This window comes from Acinonyx jubatus, chromosome E3 (assembly GCF_027475565.1).
Source record: "Acinonyx jubatus isolate Ajub_Pintada_27869175 chromosome E3, VMU_Ajub_asm_v1.0, whole genome shotgun sequence".
Classification (NCBI taxonomy): domain Eukaryota; kingdom Metazoa; phylum Chordata; class Mammalia; order Carnivora; family Felidae; genus Acinonyx; species Acinonyx jubatus.
The window spans coordinates 35,283,188-35,305,000 of NC_069398.1; the positions used below are offsets into that span (position 1 = coordinate 35,283,188).

Consider the following 21,813-nt stretch of genomic DNA (forward strand, 5'->3'; position numbering starts at 1 on the left):
CCCTAGAACGGTGTCTGGCACCCAGTAGGTGCTCCATCGATGTTGTTGAATGGACGGCTCCCTTTCTGGCTGACACACCCAACTGGCACCACCACCTGTGAGACTTGCCTGATCCCAGTGGGTACACAGGCTTACGGCGCTGCTCTGAGCCAATACACCCATCTTACAGATGGGAAAACTGAGGCCCTAGATGGGCCTTGGGGGACCGAGCCTCTGAGCCGAGAGTCCCCTCCCCCGTCCTCACCGTCCTCGGAAACTCTAGATGGACACGCGCGGCCCCACACTGGGACAAAGCTGACAGTGAGAACCGCCACGCCTGCCCCTGAAGGCCTGGGGTTCAGCGAGGCTGGGGCGGCCAGAGAGCATGTCGCAAGCAACGCTGGCAGCTGAGGCCCATCAGGGCGGGTGGAGGGGAAGGAGCAGGAGACCCATGGAGAACAGTCCCAGCCATCACTTTGATGTTCAGCCCATGAAACTTCTCAAATTATAAAAGAGAATCACTTTTGAGCCTTTAAGTGGCTCCGAATAAACCGACTGTCCAAAGATACAATGAAAAACCGACACCAGCTCTCCGTAACAAGGCAGGAAAAATCGTCAGTGCTGAGATGAATATTAAAAGCCCTATCCGTGAAAACCACCCTGGAAATATGTTTTAAAGGAGCAGTGCAAGGCAGACGATTATCTAGGCAGCTAAAGAGGAGGCTGGCCGGCCCCTCAGAGGTGCCTGCCCACCCTGGGAAGCAGGGAGGTGGGTGGCGCCCACCGTGCTCGGCTGGGGACCCGGCTCACCTGGCTGCAGGTGAAGGACGAGGCCCTGGCTGGACCCACCGTGTGGGGTGGCCGACACGCTCATCCAGGTTTGGGGCCCAGCAGTATTGTGCCGACCGAGGGCTCATCTCCGCCTGCCCCTCTGCGGGGAGGGAGGCGGACCGGGGTCGGGATGGGCCATCGGCTCCCTCGTGGCCACCCGGGGGGGGGGGGTCCAAGAGGGAATGGGGAAAGGCAGGTATGATGCACCAACGCCCAGACCCCGGGTGAGTGGCTCCAACTGGGGCAGTGCTGGGACTGACCTCCCAGGAGGAGGTGGGACCCTCCTAGCTCCCACCTCCTCCTGCGTCTGGCACCCACAGCCTGGCACAATCCTGAGCCCCCATGGCCCTGCTGATGGGGGTCTCCCCCTACACCCATGCCCAGTCTTGGCCTCCGACGGGGCTGACCACTTGGTGTCCACACAGTATCCTCCCTCTGGCCTTCTTGTGTCCCTTCTGATGAGGGGCCCCCACATACCACCTCACTCAGCACCCTGGCACCTGGTGGGGGCCGAGGGTAGCAGGAGCACTGACGATATGAGAAAACTTTGGAAGATTGTGACAGTTGGACTCCAAGGGCCCCCCAAACCAGCCTGCTGACGGCACACCCACCGGGGAGGCCTGGCCACCCCTTCCTTGCTCATGTGCAGTGTCCCTGGACCCCCTCGAGGAGGTGGAAGGACAAGAAGACCTTAGAGTCCCCCTGACAAGCCACCACCTCCCAGTTCTGCCGAGGGCCCTGACCTCCGAGCCCCTCCTACAACCCACGGCTCCCCTGTAGGCTCCTCTCCGGGCCCCTCCCACTCCGCCCCTGCTGAGCAGGCATTTACTTATCTATTTATTATTGTTAACATTTACTTATTTTTGACAGAGAGTGCGTGCAAGCAGGGGAGGGGCAGAGAGCGAGGGAGACAGAGGATCCCAAGCAGACTCCAGGCTCTCAGCACAGAGCCCAACGCGGGCCTCGAACTCACAAAACCTGAGCCAAAATCAAGAATCGGGTGCTCAACCGACTGAGCCCCAAGGGCGCCCCTCAAGCGGGCATTTAAAAACCATCCCCCAACACTGCCACCATGTGCTCTGGAGAAGAGGCCAAGGAGGCTTCTAGAGGTGAAGTCATTGCCCAGGTCGCCCAGGTTGGGAACGGGGTCCTGGCCTGCTGGCTCTGTGCCCGTGCTCCTTCCACCCCTCGGGGCTCAGGAGGCCACAGCCCAGGGGTCCACACCTGCCCCAGGGCACAGACCAAGTGCCCCCTCTGCTGGCACCCCTCTGACACCCCCAGGGTTGACCAGAGCAAACAGACAGCAGGCTTCCGGAAGCCTCTGGGGCCTGGAACCTGGGGGGGCGGGGGGACGCGGGGGGGGGGGGTGGCAGGGAGGCAGGGGAGGGGTGCAGCCTTGTTTTGTCCTCAAAGCCGGTTCCTTGTAATTAAGAGTAAACTTTGTAGCAATGTCTCTCTCGCTGTTGTCTCGCTCGCCTCCCAAATGATAAATTGTTAATGAGCACCTGTTACAATGCTAATGAAAGTGGGTTCGTGTGTAAATAAAGAAAATTTAATAACTTAACAAGGTGGATTAAATGCCCCACCTCCTCCTCTGCTCTAATCCGGGCCAAACAGCATTGTTGCCATCTAAGCAGGGAGCAGCGGCTAATGCATTCACCTCGGAACACTTTCCAAAATATAATTAATATTTTAAAAATTTATAAAACTGAAACCAGAGGTCTTGATTGTAACAAACAAAATATCCGTCTTTAATCTGCTACCCAAGGGCCACCGGGGCCCCCTCCCTCCCTGACACCCGCCCCTCTGTGATTCCAGTCGGAAGATGCAAACCAGGATCCCGCAGGGGGCTGGGGGAGGCTGGCAGGAGGGCGGCCGCCGCGGCACCCACTGCAAATGGGGCTCCAGCTGGTGCCCCAGACGGGATTTCCTTTGGCCCCTGAGGTGGGATGATGTCCCAGGCCCTGTGTCCGAAGCCCCATACCCTAGAATGGGTTTGTCCCGCCCCAAAGAGCAGCAGCCTTACGGTGGCCAGGTCTGTCCCAACTGCTTCCCTGCCCTGGACTCTGACCTCACTTCTCAAAAGCTCAGGAGGGATGGGTGGTCTCAGGCTGCAGCTTCCCCGTGCCATGGTGTGGGCAGCTCCTGGCTGCTGACCAACCGGGGGTCTTGGGCAAGAGAGTCCGCCGCCCTGAGCTGAGCTGAGCTCAGTGTTCCCCCCTGGAAATCGGAATGATTCTGGCGCCACCCCACAGGGCCCGGCGAGTGCTTCGTAACTCAAGTCTCCCCTCTGTGAGGACCCCCAGTGCTGCTGAGGGGTGCCCCGCCCCCGGGCCAGTGTCTGGTAGGGACATGGAGACACAGCCTCTCCTGTGTCCAGACCCAGGCCTGCTTCCCTGTGGGACTCCGGTCCAGGCAGCACCTGGTGGGGACCTACTGCTAGGGTCCTGTCCTCCCCAGGCAGGAAGGGGTGTTGGGATCCACCCCCTCCCCCAGCGCCTGCCTCTCTGCCCCGGCCCCCAGTTGGCTGTCTCCCGAGCAGGGCTGCTAAGCCATCCTCAGCCTTGGCCCATCAGGAACGTGGGCGTCTATGGGGCAAAGAGCAGGGCACTCCTGAAGCCGTCACAGCAGGTGCCAGTCTGAGGCTAGGCAGCAAAGGACACCTCCAGCTGTCCCAGAACAGAAGGGACGGTGCACGGCATCAGACAAGACTTTCAGGGTGAGGGGCCACAGGGCCTGTCTTCTGGGTGTCTGCCGATCAAGAGAAGAGAGGGCACGAATGCAGAGGCCCGCGAGCAAGCCAGCAGCTCAGCTCCTGACCCCCACCTGTCCCGGCCCCCAGGCGGCTCTGGGCTGAGGAGACTCCCTTCTGGTGCTCAGCCTCCACTGCACCCAGTGTGCTGCTGGGTGCTGTCCTTGGTGCTGGGGACACGCGGGGACCCAAGCTGAGGCCCCACTCTGATACTCCAGTTGGAGAGAGACAACTCAGTGTAAACTCAAATGCCCAGGAGTGGAAACGCTGCCCAGAAGGCCAGGCGGGGAATGGGCCAGTGGGGCCACGGGGACAGCCAGGATGACATCGGGGCACAGACCTGAATAAAGCAAGGAAACAAGCCGAGCAGATATGTGGGGGAAGAATGTTCCAGAAAGAACATGCACAGACCCAGAGCAGGAGGGAGGTGGTGTGGGGGAATGTGGGGCAGGGACGGGGGCGGGGGGGGGGGGGGGAAGGTGATGGTGGCTGGAGGGTAGGGAGCCCCTCGGGGGACAACGGTGGGGGGTCCTCTGGGTCTGCGCGGCCACCTCACCCTCTCCCCAGGGTGGACCCTGCTGCCTCCACAGCGAGCCGAGGCCCGGGAGCTTCGGTGTGGACACCGACGCCTCCTGTTCGCCGGCCTCAGACCCACCAGTAATTTAATGCATCGTGGTGCCACCGGACATCCAGCCATTTTTCATGGCTTGACCTCACTTTTAATTAGAGACTAAATTATTCATGCCGTTTGACGGGAGATGATGCTCGGGAGGCGCCCGGGCCCTGGGCGGGCTCAGCCAGACTGAAATCGGCCTTCCAATCAAACCTAAGTGGCCGCGAGGAAAAAGGACTTGCCCATGTGGCCCCTGCGTGCCCCACATCCGTCACCCACCTGTCTGCGGGTGGGCTGGGACTAAAGAGCCAGCAGGCAGGGGGCAGGGAGGACCCGGAGCCCCTGCCCCACTCGGAAGTCACCCAGGGCTCGGGGTCGGGCTGGTACCCTAGCCCGGGACAATCCTGGCGATTGTCCAGCCTTCTGGGCTGGACCTGGGGGGCCTGCCTGAGGGCTCCCCCCTCCTCCGCTGCACACCTGAGGACTCCCTTCTGGTTTGAAGCAACAAACGTTTACTGAGCACCGGGCGGATGGGGCCGGGACGTGACCCGGCCTGCCCCACCTCCTGCCTGCCCAGGAGGGGCTCCTAGAAGAGAGAGGCCGGGACAGAGCCTGCAGAGGGGGCTGTGGGTGCACTAGGGTGGGCCCACGTGGGCCCAGAAGGCTTCCGGAGGACACACTTGTGCGGCAGGCACAGCTCCCCTTGCCGGCCCCGCTCTGCGCTTCACCCCACACCGCCGTCTCCAGCTTCTGGGGCTTCATCTCCTGCGCAGGGCACTGCCTTGCCCTCCGGCAGGCCCAGGCCTGGTGGCACATGGTGCCTGGGCCACAGGAATGTTCCCTGGCTGGCCCAGCGCAGTTCTGTGTCCAAAAGCCCCAGGAGTTGGGGTGGGAGGGCTTTGTACCATGGGGGGAGTTCCCAGAGGAGACACAGGATGGGGAAACTGAGGCTCAGGGCAGGTTAGGTCACATGAGAAGGTGGTGACGAAGGGCATGGAGGACAGAAAGGATGGGGATAAAGAAGTTTCCTTGCCCCAGCCTGGGCCATCCCGAGCTCCTGAGTCCCTATGTCCTTGCCCCAGCCTGGGCCATCCCGTGCTCTGGAGTTGCTATGTCCATGCCCCCAAACACCTCTAGCACCCACCCCCTGTGACAAGACTGCCCTAAGGGCTCTCGGTCGCCACCCCAGCCACCGCTGCCCCAGGACCCACGGTCTCCGGTCTTAGGTGAGTCCTGGGGCTGCTTCGAGCCTATGTCCAGTCTGCAGTCTGGGGTGTCGATGCTGCCCGCACTGGGTCACGTGAGCGGGAGAGGCGAGAGCCGGGGACATGGCTGCCCTCAGGTCTGACACTCGCCACGTGGAGCACACCCCACACCCCAGGAGCCTCCGCGATCATCTGTGAGATGGGGGAGGGCCAGCGTCGACCTCACAGACTCGCCCTGGAGACTGCGGGAGCCCGGGGCGCTGAGCGCCGTGAAGGGACGGGCAGGGGCTCGGTGCCGGGAGTTACCAGCGGTGCATCTACCGGGGGTCACCCTGATGGGTGGTGTTGAACAACGAGCCCTGACTTGCAGCGTTTGTCAACTTCTGTGGCGTAAATATCCCTACTGTGGTCAGTTTCAGGCCAGCTGCGTGAGGTTACTGGAGGTGACACAGCTCGCACAAGCCGAAGGGAGCTGCCTGCAGCTTGCCCCAGACGCCCCGTGCCTCAAGGTCCTCACCCCTAAAGTGAGGCACATTTATCAGAAGATTCCCATGTGGTCTCAGCCCTACCAGAGCCAGGGGGAGGAAGGGGAGGACACCCCAGAAATGGTCCTCGGGGGCGCAGGCACACGGGCTGGGCCCAAGCAGCCTGCCTGTGAGGCAGGGGCAGTGGGACAGGGCGGGGGCAGGTGGGGAAGGTTGGTCTTTCTCTCTCTCTCTCTCTGCCACAAGGGTCCCCAGGGCTGGCAGGCTGCCCTCGGTGGCCAGGAGGGCAGGGGCTGGTTATTTCAGATGGGCATAATCACCCCACGTTAGAGCCAAGACAGATGATGGTGAGGGGCTGCTTCGGGCCCGATGTCTGGCTCAAGGACTGCCCTGCCCCACAGCCCCGTCCAGCCCCAATCTGCCCTCACATGGCCGATTCCAGCCTCTGTTCCCTGCTGTCAGCCCTTCCCGGGAAAGCAGAGCGGGGGAAGGCATCTCCAAAACCCTGCTCTGCCCCTGCCCCACTGCGTCCCCCCAGCAAGTGTCTGACCCCCTCTGAGTCTCTGCTTCCTCCTCTGTCGACTCCCAGGAGTACAGCAGGGGCAGGACAGGAGGAAGGAAAGGGGGCCCCTGAGGGTGGGATTCACTGCTGGCCTTGGGCGGGGGAGAAACACCCGGGGAAGGAGAGTTCAGTTTGCAGCTTCCTGTCCTGGAGGAGGGACGTGTGGTCCAAGAGGACCAGCTTGGGGTCTCTGGCCCTGGTGCTGGGGGAGGGAAGGGATGAGAATGTGGGTGAACAGAGCCGGGCTGGGGGACGGACAAGCCCTCTCTTCCCTGGGGGTGGGGGGAGGCCGGGAGGTGTCTGGACCCATGGGAAGATTCCAGCTCAGCCCAGCGTGCTGGGGGGGGGGGGGGGCAGGGGCTGGGGAGGGAGGGAGGGAGGGAGGGAAGGTGGTTCCCATGGAGGGCTCCTGGCAGGTTTGAAAAGGGATAAATCAATTGGCTGATGTGAGCCCCTGGGCAGGTCTCCTCCGGAGGGTGGGCGTGTCCCCTGGCGGGGGCAGGGGCATCCTCACCCAACAAGAGTCAAATTTGTCCATACAGAGCACCTAGGAACTCACCCTTCTCGGTAGTATTCGAAAGAAAATAAATTAAGTGCAACAAGATTGTTCTAAAGTGCCGTCCCCGTAGCGTCATAGTGCTAAATGACAGATGTTTCGCTCTGAAAAGTGGCTCTAATGTCTGTGCAGTAACTTTGTCTCAAATGATTTCAGCAGACGTCAATAGAGGGGGACTCACAGCATGGTCTCATCAGCTACTGGCCCGGCACAGAGGCCACGGGAGGCACGGTGGGTGGGGGCAGAGCCCCCCCCCCCCCACCATGTCCTGTAAGGCTCTGGGAATAGCCTGAGAAGCAGGTGCCCAGGGATGGGGTTCAGGCAGAAGGCAGGGGACCCGGCCCAGCGGGAGGCGGTCATCCTGAGCAGTGGCCCAAGGAGGCCTGTCTCACAACTCGAGACACGGGGGGAAGTGTCTACCCTGGGGCAGCAGGAGGCCCGTGTCTCAGACCAGCGAGGCACAAGGCCAGCACTGCCCCTCCCTGGACCTCTGTGTCCTCATCCATACGGTGGGGGCAGCAGCGGCCTCCCCTGAGGGACGCCGACCACATGCCAGGCCGGGTACTCTGGTAGAGACAAGAACTGACAAGGAAGTCAGGGGTCCTGCTGGAGGCAATCCAGAAGGGCCTCCCAGAGGAGAGGGTATTTGAGGGGGGCCTTTGAGGATGAGTAGGAGTTTGCCAGGAAAGGCAGGGCGAGGAGCGAGAGCACTCAAGGCAGCAAGCAAATGCAGCATGAGCCTCGTGACTCCACGTGGCCAGATGCTGTGGAGGGTGGAGAAGGGGCTCCGGGGACAGTGTGTAAAGGGGCCGTCATTACGTGGTGACCAGCAAGCCACCCGCGGACTTTTGTACTACATCAGAAAGTTAAAGGTGGTTTTCTTTCTCCGTGATGCTCGCGTTTGCACCTCCCAGATGTCCTATGACGCACGCAGACTGCCTAGTCCACTGACAGGAAGAACAGCAAATGCTAGAAGGACCGGGGGGGAGGGGCCACGGTTTCTCTCCGTGAGCCACCTCGACAGATCACGGCAGCCACCCGGAGAGGTCGTGCCTGCCTCGCCCCCCCACCCCCCTCCACCCCCATGCAGGCCCTGGGACGGAGCACCGCCAGCTACCCAGAGGTCGGAGGTCGTGCCTGCCCCGCCCCCCTTCCCCGGGGGTCCCGGGGCGGCCAGCTGGATGGCCTGCATTCCTGGAGCAGGCGGCAAGCTCCGGGGTCCTCCCCCTTCCTACCCATCCCCAACGATATCACCCAAAATGTCACGTGGAGAACAGCCCCTGGGGTGGGAACCAAACTTCCTGGGGGCAGGGAGTGGGGCGCAGCGAAAGAGAACAGCCGGTCTTGGGCCCTCTCACTCCCCATTCCTCTCTGGCCTCAGTTTCCCTTTCTTTAAACCGAGAAGGCTGGACTTGGCGGCCCTGGAAGGCCTCCTGCAGAGTCCCTCATGGGATCCTGTGACCCTCAGGAAGGCAGACTGACAGGGAAGGCTCTGCAGGATGTCCTGGGAAGTTGCACCTGTGTGGCTTCTGGATTATCTGGCAGACTGGCTCCCGCGCCCCCTTTGAGCTATTTGTGACAGCTCCTACGTACAGAGTCTAACCACGGGCCAGGTGCTGTCTAAGCACCTCCCGGCGTTACCTCACTCAGAGCTCCCCACAAGCCCACTGGACCTTATATGATCTCCACTTAACCGATACGGAAACCCAGGCACAGAGAAGTTCAGCTAGTTGCCTTAGGTCACACAGCAGGCTGGTGGCGGGGGCTGGGTGTGGACTCCTCACTCTTCTGTCCCTCCACCACCAGGTTCACGGAGAGCTGCAGGGCGCGGGGTGGGCCAAGGCGGACAGTCTCGGCCTCGAGGCGGAAGCTGGGATCACATCTTCGCACACAGGCCGGAAGGCCTCACAAGCTCTGAATCTCACCAGCCAACTCAGGGGCTCCCACAGAACTCCGTGGAAACCGCAAACCTAGTGATGTTTATAAAAATCACTTCCAAAACAGCTGTCCCAATAAGACACCTTGTTGCTTGAGGGGCAGGGAATGACGAGGAGGACACACGGCGCCTGGCTTCCTTGTTCCTTAGATCAGTCTTCTTTCCCAGAACAGAGCGACCACTCCTCCCAGCTCAGCACGGCACCTAATCCCCCAGCGCTCTTTATCAAATACCCCGGCCTTTAAAGTGTTATGAAATGCCTTTTTTCGGATTATAATTTTTACTCTTGATTATACGATGACTATAGAATCAAATATTCATTGGATAATGATGATTAAAATATCTAATCCCCCCAAAGATGTTTAGAACAATTTAGGCTACCATTGACTTAATTAAGGGAGTTAGGGGATTAGCAGTGAAGTGAAGGGGTAATTTTGTTAGAACTAATTTCGTGGTTCTTGTGGCTCTGAAACCAGAGGGAGAAGGGAGTCGATGGGGGACAGTGGTCACCTGCCCTTGGGAGACTTCAGCGCTCCTGGGTGGCAGACCGGGAGCTTGAGGCCCACACATGCTGAGCAAGCCAGGTGAGCCCGCATGGCCAGAGCACGCAGGACCCGTGTGCAGGGCCGACTTCCAAAGCCGGAGCCTCAGCCCGACTCGGCCCGACTCGGTATCGCTCACACGGCAAGCCAAACCTCCTCTGAGCGACAACCGTGCTCTTCTGCGCAGGCCTGAGGAAGCCTCTGGGGTCCGCTCCCACCCCAGGGCGTCTTTTGGGGAGCTCTCACGGGAACCAGAGCCTGTCCCCCAGCAGGGCCAGCGCCCCGCTTGCTGGCCCCGGAGCGCGCAGGAGGCTTGGCTCGACGTGCCTGACCAGACTCATGGCTTCAGCTTTAGCTGAGCGCATGCCTATCTCCTGTGTCTTTCTAAACCAGAGGTGATAGAGGACAGAATCGTGCCCTCAGGTTTCAGGTGACAGACTAACTAGCCTTGTCCCCAAGCTGCCCTGCGGAGCAAGTGACTGTCCTTGTTTCCTCAGACCTCAGTTGAGGGAGCATGCTACTCTTGGTCTCTGGGTCATGAGTTCAAGCCCCACATTGGGGGTAGAGTTTACTTAAGAAAGGAAGAGAGGGGGTGGGTGGGAGGAAGGAAGCAAGGAGGGAAGGGAGGAAGGAAGGAAAGACAGAAGGAAGGAAAGAAGGAAGGAAGGACAGAACGAAGGACAGAAGGCAGGAAGGAAGGAAGGAAGGACAGAATGAAGGAAGGAAGGAAGGAAGGAAGGAAGGAAGGAAGGAAGGAAGGAAGGAAGGACAGAACGAAGGACAGAAGGCAGGAAGGAAGGAAGGAAGGACAGAATGAAGGAAGGAAGGAAGGAAGGAAGGAAGGAAGGAAGGAAGGAAGGAAGGAAGGAAGGAATCCGCCCCCACCCCCGCCCAGACTCACAAAGCCAGAAGCAGATGGGTCTGGCTGCTGGGTACCCCTTCTACCCATGCCCCTGGTGGCTGTGTGACTGTCACCCTGAAGCAAGGGTCAGGAAAGTTCCCCTTTCTTGTGGCCAGCTGCACCCCTCCCTTCCCTTCCACCCCCTTCCAGGCTGAGCGAGGCGGTCCTTTGCAAATGCCTAAGCCTACCACACGGTGAGATAAGTAGACATTTGCCTGAGAATTAACGGCTGCCCATTGACAGGCTGCAGAAATCCACCCACCAACGGGCACTAATGCCCAGTCTGCTCTGGGGGAGGGGAGGAGGGAAGGGAAGGGAGAATGGGGCCAAATTCCATAATCCATATTTACATAAATCTGCAGCTAAAAGCTGGGAACAGCCCTCCACCCCACATGCCAGCTCCCTCCACAGAAACCACCACGGCCAAGGCCAGCCTTCCCCTCTCTGCCGGTAAGGAAGGCTCCGGAGACAGAAGCATGCCCCCACCCCGTAGAAACATCTGTCGGCCTCCCGAAGCCTCGGTCCAAAGACCTGGGACACAGGAGGCCGGAACTACTGGCCTCCTCCCCCAGGGAGCTGGGCAGGGGGACAGGGACACGAGGGTCCCCTCCTCTGTCCTGGACTGCTTGGTCTGGGGGAAGGTTAAGTGCTGTTCCTGGGCTTAACGTCCCGGGGGAACCAGATCTGTTCCCAACCCTTGGAGCAACTTCCACAGCGAGGACACTGAGGCCTGTTGGTGTCAGAGCGCCCGCCCCCCAAAGTCACCCCAGGGCCCAGGTGAGTCTGAGTGCAGTCCAGCCAGGGGCATCTCCTTCTCGTCAGGCCTGTGCCCTCCCCGGGACACGAGGTGTGCTCACCAGCTAGGGCTGCTGGGACAGATATCCCAGACAGGGGGGCGTACCCCAGACATCTGTCACCTCTCTGTTCCAGAGACCAGAAGTCAGAGGTGAAGGTGGGGCAGGGCTGGTCTCTTCTTGGCACCTAGAAGAGACCGTCCTCTCCCCTCATCTCCTCGTCGCCCACTTTGGTGACTTCATTTTACTGTAATCCCCTCTTTACAGACCCAGGCTCCAGACAGAGTCACCTGCCGAGGTGCTGGGGGCTGGGGCTTTAGGGTGTGAATTGTGACATCAGGGACACAGCATATGCCACCCCCCGAGTCCTCCCCACCACCTGGGAGGAATCAGAGAGGTGGATATACCCAAGGGGCTCAGGCCTCAGGGCCTTCCCATGCTGCAGAGACCCTGCCAGGCCCCTGCTCAGCCCCCTCTCAGCCTTAGGAGAGAAGCGCCCCGGAAACCAGCTTGGAGGGAGTCAAAATCAGGTGGCGGGAAATCAACCTGACCATCCTCCCACCTTCTGTGGCTGCTACTCAGCCCTCAGGGCAGGTCGGGGAAACAGGACAGGGACGCCCAGGGGACTGGTGGGGAGCCGAGGGCGCTCCCTGCAGACGAGGGGAGAGGGCCCCCAGTAACGAAGGGTGAGCCGGCCGCCTCACGCTCTCGCCCACAGCCCCACTCCCGCCTTGCCAGGCTGTTTGCCCAGACTGTTGCATGGGCAGCTGCCACACAGCCCAGTGACAGTCCCAAGGCCCCCTGCCCTGATTCTGAGCTGCCGCTGTCCACTCTGGCCCTCAGCAGCCTGCTGAGCCAGGGTGAAGCCCACACGAGATAGGTCGAGTCCGAATGCTTTGATAAAGCTCAGGGCCCCTCTTTGGGCCCCCAGCCCCACCAGGAGCAGGCAGGGGGCTGGGGGCACCTTGCTTTTCGACGGGTCTGCACAGGAGCCGTGCCCTCTGGGGGCCCAGGTGCACCTCCCACAGTGGACCCACATAAACTCTGCTCTCCAGCCCCGGCCCCTCCCCCTTGGTCCTGGGCCATGACTCCCCTCAATCCCTGTATTTGGCCCAGGGGTTAGTAATGGGTTTGAACCTTCGGGCCTCCCTCCCCCCACCAAAGGCGGGGTGTGGGTGGGGAGAAGAGAGCAGGTATATTGACCATGTTTCCTTTCTGTACTCCTTTAAAATTTTTTAAAAATTATTTATGCATTTATCTTAAGTGATCTCTGCACCCAACGTGGGACTCAAACTCATGACCCGGAGATCAAGAGTCGCATGCTCCGCAGACTGAGCCAGCCTGCTGCCGCCGACTTTCTGTCCTCCAGGTGCTGGGGCATCCTCAGCCTTACTGACTGGGGACAGACTGCTCGTCCCAGATAGTAAATTCCTTGCCCCAGGAACACGCCTTTCAAATGCAAACCAAGCATCGGGAGCCCTCACTGGAACCGAGGCTCCAGGAGGTACTATTCCCCGCCCCCCCCCCCCAGTCGCCGGGGCCAAACGAATAGGGACACCCAAAGGCCCCAGCCTGCCAAAGTTATTCAAACTGGCCAGTCCTACACTTGCTCGAATGTACCGATCTCACGCCACCGTCCCTTCCCTGGGACACAATAAAAGCCCTGGGCCGTGCCTCTCCCCCCTCTATCCCCGCCCCCAACTCCCTCTGCCTCCTGGTGCTTCCTCACCTGGCCAACAGTGGGGGGCCATGTCTCCTGGTTCTAGGAATGTTCGTGTTAACTGTCTTCCTTCCTGAGGGACCTTTCTGTGTCTGCCTGCCTCATCGTTCCTGATTAAAACAAATCCCGGGTACGTTGTAACACCCACGTATGACAGTTCTCACAGGGTCCTGGGGCCCCAAAGACCTCCCCATCATCCTGAAGATGGTTAGGGTGTGGGCCCCCAGGCACGTCGCTGGAAACACGCGAGCTTGGGGGGCGGGGTGGGATGGATGGATCCAAGTTGGAGGGATTTACCCCCGAGATTCTGGATCCACGAAGGGACAGCGACTGCAAGGCTGGACGGCCAGACAGAGAACTCAGACTCACAGCTATAAAGATGAAAGGCTTTGGGTGGCTGTGACACTGACTTGCAGAAACAGGCAAAACCAGTCCAGCCCCTCCCCCCACAGAGACTGCCATGCTGTCCCAGAGCCCCTGGGACATGCCTCATCTGGCACACACTTCGTGCGACTCAAGTGAGGACAGCAAGCTGAGGGCCCTTGATCCAGGCCAAGGCTCAAAGAGAGACCCCAGTGTTGGGGGTCTGCCCTGCCCTCCCTCGCCCCCCACCACCAAGTTCTAGTTCAGGAATTTGTGCCCACTCCCTCTAGCAAACCTGCAAGGGCTCATAATGAACCGTTAGACTCAGTCCTCTTTTCGATGTTTCCTCTCGACCCTCTGCTCTGACGGACCAAGCAGGGCATGCCGGAGGCAGAGCAGGTGGCCTTGTCCTCCCTCCTACCTCAGGCCTGGCCTCAACCCCGCCAGCATCTGTGGATCTCAGTGACGGTGGCGTGGCGCCCGAGGCCCCGGCTGGTGCTCCCCAACTCCAGCAGTGGCCCCTGTGCTATCACCCACCCCTGGCACCCAGTGGACACAGGGCAAGGTCCAGAGCAGCGTCCCCTGCGGTGGGTGCCGCCTTCCCCTTCCTCCCCAGCCCCCGTCAAGCGGCTGCTTTGGGCTTCTCACGGGTCAGAGAGGGCTTGGCTGAGGGTCAGGGCCTCACAGGAGGTGAGGCGGGAGCAGAAGGGGCTAGAATCTGAGCAGGAGGAAAGAGGAGGGCCAGGGAAGGAGGGGGAAGGGAAAAGATGGGGGGCCCCAGCTCTCAGTGTCCAGCTCCCAAGACCAGTGAGAGCACCCCTGTGTGCCCCACGCTTCTCCACTCCCAGGTCCCCTGGGCCTGGGCAGTGGCTGCAGGAGATCAGGGGATCTGAGAGGAATCTGTGTGCTGCGTTAGAGGCTTCCAGGGAGGAAGGCAGGGGCGGGGGGCCCGGACAGAGGGAGAAGCTCACTGCACCCCGTGGGGGCTCTACGGCGGGGTCCTTCCGAGCCGTCCCAAGCGGAGGTCCACGGCTGGCCTTTGTATCCACAGCGAAGGAGTCCTCAGATGTGGCTACGGGCCCCTTCAGGCCGGGGAGAGCCTCAGCTGTGGGTCCCCGCAGCTAGGGAGAAGGGCGCCCGTGTGGAAGGGAGCCAGGGGACACTCCCAGCAGCCTCTACAGGCCCTTCAGACAGCCTTTGAGACTCAGGGGAGACAGTGACCCTCCCAGCTCCCATCCTGCCGTGTCTGACCTCCCGGCCCTGTGGGCGGGGGGACCTGCCTCGGACTACACCTCCTGGCCACCTCCCTTGGCTCGCTCTCCCTGAACTCTTGGCTGTGCCTAAAATTGCTGTGTGAGTAGGCCTCACCTTCCTGTCCTCAAACCCGACAGCGGGAGCACTTAGCCCACAGGCTCTTTGGCACGTGCTAGCCAGGCTGCCAGCCAAGTCCCCGACCGGCTGGACCCAGCGCCGGCCCGCAGGTGCCCGCGTACCGCCTGCCCCGGCGCGAGTCACCGGGCTCGAGAAGGCCAGGGCCAGCCTGTCCCTACAGCCCCGCACCTCGAATGCGGCCTGAGCACACACACGTCGAGGCAGGGGGTGAGGCAAAAAGAAGGGGTGGGAAGGAAGCGCATCCCGCCCCCGCCCCGCCCGGCGCCCCTGGAAGAGCCCGCGGATCGATCGGACCGGACTGCTGGCTGGCTGGCGGACGGGATGCGGCTGGCTGTCACAGAATATTCTAACACTCTCAGTCGCCCTCTCCCGGGGGACGGAGCGCTGGAGCTGCAGGGGAGGGGGAGGAGGGCACCTCTAGGAATCCCGCCAGGGCATCAACACGCTTGACGAGGGCAGAGTTGTGGCCACACTTTCTACATTCAGTGAATAATTAAGAAGTTGATTATCAATTAGCTAATTAAATCATCCGCTTTACTTTCATCTTCCCGCTTTCCCCCTGTTTTTCCTTCCTTACTTTTTTTCTTTTCCTCTTTCCCTTTCTTCTTCTTCTTCTTCTTCTTTTTTTTTTTTTTTTCTTTTTTGGTTAATCACTGTGGCCGCGGTAATGAGCCGCCGCGGGTTGCCAAGCAACCGGCTCCCAGTTAAACAGTCCCAGCTGCCTCCCGTCCGCGCCCCGGCGCCCGCGGGGGGCGGGGACCCCCTGCAGCCCTTTCTGTGCGCGGCCGCCTGACACCCACTGCGGAAACCCCGGACGCGGTGCAGGGGAGGGGAGAGCCCGGGGTCCGGCCCATGCGCCCCCACTGCCCCCTCTGCCCCTCGTGTCCCAGCCCCGGGCACCTTCCCGAGCGCCCAGGCCCCTCTCGGCCTCCGCCCACCACGGCGCCGCGGGGCCTCAGTTTCCCCGCTGTGCGGCTGTGGTCACGCGGCCGGGAGGACCTGCGGCAGGGGCTCAGGCGGCCGCGACGCGGGCAGGGGAGGGGGCGGTCCTCTGCGAGGCCCGCGCGCCCTCCGCGGGGGACGGGAACGGGGCTCCCTCCCGGGAGCCGGCCGGGAGGGGCCCGGCCTGAGCCGCCCCTCCCGGGCCCGCGAAGCAGGGGTGCGCGCCCTCCGTGGGGCCGCCCTGGCCACCGCCGCCTCGGGGTCCCGGGCGGGCCCGGACCCGTTCCAAGGGCGCCCCAGGGACGGCGGCCCGAGCCCCCTAAGGTGCGCACCCGCGCGGCCCCCACCCAATTCCTGCGGGGTCGCTGCCAGGGGTCCCACTGCCCTCCCGGTTCCGTCCCTCTCCTGGCTCGGTCGCGCGCTGTCCGCCCTCCCTCCCCCCCCCCCCAGCTCTGGGGGTGTGTGCGTGTGTGTGCGTGTGTGTGTGTGTGCGCGCTCGCGCGCGCGCGCGTGTCTAATTCTCCGGAGTTACGCTTTTGTTGCCAATTGTTTCTATGCCCCGAGGCCACGCTGTAAATGAGATGTTACATCTGCACCGAGCTAAGTAAACACTTTATAAATGAATAAATAAGTGAATAAGTAACGAAATAGTCATCTCGAGGACCCGACTAGCTGCCAGGGCTCCGGCCGGCCAGTCTGCGACCATCCTGCGCCCGGGGCGGCGTGGGAGGCAGCGCGCGGGCAGCAGGCAGCCAGGACGTGTCCTTCCGGCCCGCCGCGCCCGACCCCTGGCCCAGCTGCCCCCGTCAAGTGTCCCTCCCTTTCCCTATCTCCCAAAATTTCCTCCAGGCTCTGTGGCATTTTGTCCCCAGATGTCGTTTGGGATTCATCGCTTTCACCCACCGGTTTTCAAACAAATACGGATTGTTGGAGCAGCTCTGGACCCTGGGTTTGCCACCAAACGTGCCCTGTCGGGGATGGCGGGGCTCTGGATGGACGGTCACGGCCCCAGCGAAGGCCCCGCGCACTTTCTGCGCCCACGGTCGGGTCCCTGCGGCTCGGCCCCAGGATCGGGCTAGTGTGCCGCTGGCCGCAAGGAGTAAAACCCAGCCGGGGAGGAGGCAGCCAGAGCCCCCCACCTCCCAGCCTTGCCCCTGCACGGCGCCGGAGGAACCGGGCAGGCCTCCACGGTAGAGCCGCCGAATCTCAACTCTGAGAGAGGCTGAACTTCGCAATTATCACGGATAACAAGAACAAATGAAAAAGCACTCATTGAGTAACTGATATCAATTATGAAGCCCGGCTTTAGAGTCTGGAATAAATGATAGGGGAATCGGCCTGAGAGAGAAGGGGAGCAGACTGTTATTATTTACGCCAGATTAAGGAAAGTATCCAATTTGCTGGCCATCTTCCTCCCCGTGGGAATTGGCATCAATTTTATTATTGTTCCTCCAATTTTAATATTCTCTAAATGAATTACTATTGAGTGAGGTAGTTAGTCAATAGTTTAATACAATTAATTATCTTTAAATCGCTTTTTTTTTTTTGAGAGAGAAAGAGAGAGAGAGAGAGAGAGGGAGGGAGAGTCTTAACACCAGTGAGCAGTTGTTTATAGGAAACTCAGGAGACTGGGTTTTGCACAGCGGGGCCCAGGACTCTGGGTGGGGACCCTGGGGAGGGGCTTTCCTGGTCCAGAAGCAGGGCAGTTGTGGATCCCGAGTCCACAAACATGCCAGGGGTGGGCCGCCCCGGGGAACCCTCCTCCATGGTTGAACCCGGTGCCTGCAGAGGCCAGGCAGGTCCCCCAGTTTGTGGGGCACATGGGGCGTGGCCCTGGTGCCTCTGTGTTTTGTTTCACTTGTTTGTTTTCAGTTTAAGTAGATGGGGGGGGGGAGATGAAATTCACAGGCCACTAAGCTAGCTTTCTTTTCTGGACCCTCTTCAGCCCTACCCTGGTGAGGTCCAGTGACAGAACAGCCAGGCTGGCCCTTCCGTCCTCACTCCTGCCTTCTTCTCTGAGGGACTGGGAGAGTGGCCTTGGGCAAAGGTCTTAGAAGAGAGGACGTGATGGGAGTGTGGGCGCTGATGTTATTTGCCTGTCTTACGCCCCCGTAGCTTCCTTCTTACTTATGCGGTGGGGGGAGGCCTCACCTCTCTCCACGCACACCCTGACAGACTTCCCTCTGGACTCACTTTGGGCCCCCAGCCCTCACTGCTGGTAGCTCCTCGCCCCTGGGAAGGCAGCTCCAGCCTCCCGCCGCTATGGGGTGGGTGTGCTGGTGGGGCCGCCTAGGGTGGGGCCAGGCCCAAGCAGCTAGAAGGCCCTCTCCTGGCCCCCAGCTGCCTGTTCTGGTCGGCTGCACTGGTTAGAAGCAAGAGGAGGCAGCCATCTCCACTCAAACTGAGGGCTGAAATTTTTCCAGAAAAGCCCTCTTTTCCGGCGCCTCTCCCAGCCTTGACCACAAACACCGGGGAACAAAGTTGTCTGCTGTGAGGTCTGGCCAAGACTTCGGAACACTTACTAACACGGGGGAGGAACTTTTTTCTAGCGGGCCAGAGGAACTTCTCCATGACATCAGGATACCAAACAGGAGTGGTGGGGGGACACGTGGGGGGATCAGCAGAGACGTCTGGCAGGTAAGTCATAGATCACAGACAGCCTAGGCCAGGCTCAGAGCCCTGCAAGTAATAAAGAATGCAGGAGCAGGCTAGTACAAAGTGTCTGACCCCATCTAAGACACGCTTGCCGGGTATGAGCGGGCGAACCCCGACACCAACGAGGCCCTCTGGGGCGCCAAGACAATCCCTGAGAATCTTCCTCTTCCTCCCACTGATCGGCCCCCAAAAGAAACGCTGGAGCTTCTCACCGATCAGTGAACGTTTAATTCCCCCGAAATAGCACTGAGGACAGGACCTGGTATTTCATAGTGTTTTAGAAGTAATATTCCGTTTGTTGGTGCCGTGAAATAGGGCACCAGGAACGCTACAAGAAATAAAAAGAGTAATTTCTCAGTGGAGAAGGTGCCTGTTTCCAATTCAGGGCCCGGATGGCTGGGACCTGGATCCAGGGTGCTCCAGTCCGACCAGGGTGGCTCACTGGCCAGGAGGCTCAGCCCCTCCCACCTCGCACATCTGGAATTGGCATCAGGGGCGCTGGGGTCTCAGGAAGTTCTCACACTTCACGACTCATTAAACTCGGAGCTTGGATTCCTCGGGAAAGGGGATGAAGGTACAGGAGTTATGCTGGGGGGTGGGGGTAAGGAAGGGTGCTCCCTGCACAGCTCCTCCGGCAGCTGTGGCCCGGAAGGAGGGGCGGGATGTGATCTCAGGGGAGCCCCCACCCCAGGGCTCGGGATCAGGGCAGGCCTTGACTGGGGTTGGGGGCGGCCCAGCGTGACTCTCAGAGGGAGCAATCACCTCCCAGTTCAGGGAAGCTCCCTGTCCCTTCAGGAGGAAGGGTGGGCCCTCGGTGGAGTGGACAGTGGGTAGATGGGGGCCCCCTCTCAGGCAAGCACTCAGGCCTCCAGGAATCATTGCGCTTGGACCAACGAAATGCAGGGGAAAGTGCCCACCCCGCCAACCCGTTAGTTAGGCCTGGAGGGTCTGCTGGGGCTGCTGTGCTAGGCCAGTCCCTCTGGTGAGGTCTTCCGGCGGGTGGGGGGGGGGGGGGAGGCTTGAAGCCTCTCCTTCTCACACTTCCATTTGCTGGTTACGGATACTGCCTTAATGTCTGAAGGGGATAATACTTGGGAGCTTAAAATTACAATTGCTTCTACTTAAATTTATTTGATGGCCGGAGCGCTCCCGTTATACACTCATATATGGGTTTTCAATATCTTAAATGTTTAAAAAGGTTTTATTCTGTACTTACACTGAGTGAAATTAAAAAGAAACAGTAAAATGTTTGAAAATGAAGTGCATTATGTTTAATAAATTTAAAATGAACAAAGACTGCTATATTGCCAGCAATATCATTCCCTGCCCAGGGGCATTAATAAAGACTGGAGGTTTGGAAAAACAATATTTTCTATTAAAATTCTGCGCTGTGTTTCAATATTAAAAGGATATGTGATGAATTTCCAGTGTTACCCAGACGGGGTCAGAGATTAATTTCATTTCTTTCTGGTCAGCATTCTGTCGATAATTAATCAAAAGCAGAGTTCCTTAATGAAACACTTTTCATAAGGTGATAATTAGCAGGAAAGAGGCGGCCCGCAGACAGTCCCGCGAGCTGTCTAATAACCGGCAAGGCGCGGGGCTGGGTCCTGGGGGCCGGGGGCGGGGGCCGCGGGGACGTCGGTTCCCCAGCGAAGGGGCTGCGCAGCAGTGAACCGAGTCCCCACCCGGCCCAGCCCCGAGCTCAGGCCGCGCTGCAGACCCTCGCAGGCCACAAGAGGAACCAGAGAAGCAAGGGCGGCGAGGACCTGGCCCGGCCAACCCCACCCCGGCCCAGAGAGGCCTCTGGGACGCCTCGTGACCTTAGCCAAGTCCCTGCCCTTCTCAGGGCCTCGGCGCTCCCTCCTACGGCAGTAGCAGCTCAAATCAGAGTCTCTCTGGCCCGGGGACCGGCCTTTGTCGTGGCCCTCCACCCTCCCCGCAAAACCGGCAGAAGGACCCGCGGGAGTCCACAGGCCTCCAGGAGACTCCTGCTCACCCCTCGGATCCTCTTTGCCCGCTACCAGCGCCAAGCCGAGCCCGGTCCGCGGCGGAGAAGCCTGGGAGGCCGAAGGGAGGGAGTTTGGGGGTGGGGGTGGGGGTGGGGGCGAGCGAGCGAGCAAGGGAGGGAGGGGAGGAGGAGGAGGAGGGGAGGGTTAGAGGCGTCCTCAGACAGAGGGGGATTATTAGTGCATTCTAAAATTACTAAAAATAAATGGAAAACAATTAAGGGGTTCAAGAGTAAATAAAGTTAATGAAACAAAATTAGCAGCAATTAGCGGCGGCGCCCGCGCGCCCGCGCTCGCTCCCCGCTCCCCGCCGCCCTGCGCGTGGTGTGGAGCCCCGGGGCTCCGGGGCAGCGAACAAAGGCCTCCCGCCGGCCCTGCCTAGCGCGGCCCTCGGGGTCACTCCCCCCGCGCGTCCGCCAGAGCCGGCGGGCTTAAGCAGCGGCCGCCCGGGGGCCCCCCCGCACCCCAGGTGCGCCCTAATCCCGGGCGGAGCGGCAGGTGCCGGGTCCACGGCCGGTCTGGCCTTCCCGGCGCTGTTCGGGGAACGCTGCAAACTTTCCGATAACGCGGAGAGGCGGGGGTTCTGTGCAGATGAGATTATCGATAGTTATTGAAAGTCCCCAAATAGGATTTACAAAGCAGGCTCCTGCGCCTTTAATAGAATTCTAGATAATCTTTTATCACAACAAGACACCCATAGAATTATTTAAACAGATTGGACGGCTGCAGCAGCAAATTTCAATTATTCTAATGCTTTAATAAATGTGGTGCGTGTGTATTAAATTCAAGCTTCTTAATCCAAATTTTACGATTTAACTGCTCTGATTTTTCATTACTGCAACACCCACACGCGGCAGTGGCCCGCTCCCTTCCTGGGGAGGGCGATCCGGGCTCAGAAAAGCCGAGGAGGGGGAGCGCAGAGTGCGCGGCGGCCGGAGAGACGGGAGCCAGAGGGTGGTGAGGGACACCAGGCACAGGGACATCTCGGGGAAGGCGAGGCCAACGCCTGGGGCAGCTGGGGGCGGACGCAGAGAGGAGGGGCCTGGGGGCCCTGCGCCCGGCTCCCCACCAGCGCCCTTCCCCCCTCCATACTCACTTCGAGAGTCTGCAAGGCCTAGTGGTTCCCGGCCTGGGGAGCTCCTTCCGGACCGCCGGCTGGGGTGGGGGCGCGGGGAGGGGGGAGCGTCCCGGGCAGATGGGGGGACCCGAGGAAGGGCGGCAGTGTGCAGGCAACCCACAGGCCGGGGCGTCCCAACTCCCGCCAGAGCGCACCAGGGAACCAAGGAGCCCCAGCGGGGCCACCCCTCGGGCGCCCCCTTCCCTGCGGTCTCTTCAGCCCCCCGTGAGGGGAGGTGAGAGCCAAGCGCCCAGGATGCGCCCCGCGCCTGTCCCCACCCTCGCCAGCCACGGGGCTGCCCACCCGCGCGCGCGGCGGCGCAGCAGGGCGGGGGGGGGGGGGGGGGGGTCCGGGGTCTGGGCCTGGGAGCTGGGAGCCCTGCCGCGCGTCTTCCGTGCAGCACCGCCAGGAGAGCCGAGAAGGCCAGGGATGAGGGGCCAAGCCAGCCTGCCGGCGCCG

At 60.7% G+C, this 21,813-nt stretch overlaps 1 long non-coding RNA gene across 2 annotated transcripts in view; it reads right to left on the reverse strand.

Annotated features, from left to right (window-relative positions):
• Positions 1–16,100: 16,100 nt before the first annotated feature.
• LOC128313614 (uncharacterized) overlaps positions 16,101–21,813 on the reverse strand; it is a 76,998-nt gene continuing 71,285 nt past the window's right edge. The window contains exons 3-4 of one of the 2 annotated variants that reach the window (XR_008294560.1): positions 18,441–18,556; positions 16,101–18,252 (exon numbers count right to left, since the gene is read on the reverse strand). This is a non-coding gene — a long non-coding RNA (uncharacterized LOC128313614). Of the gene's footprint in view, positions 18,557–21,813 lie in introns of both variants that reach the window. The other variant, XR_008294559.1, reaches the window with a different exon arrangement.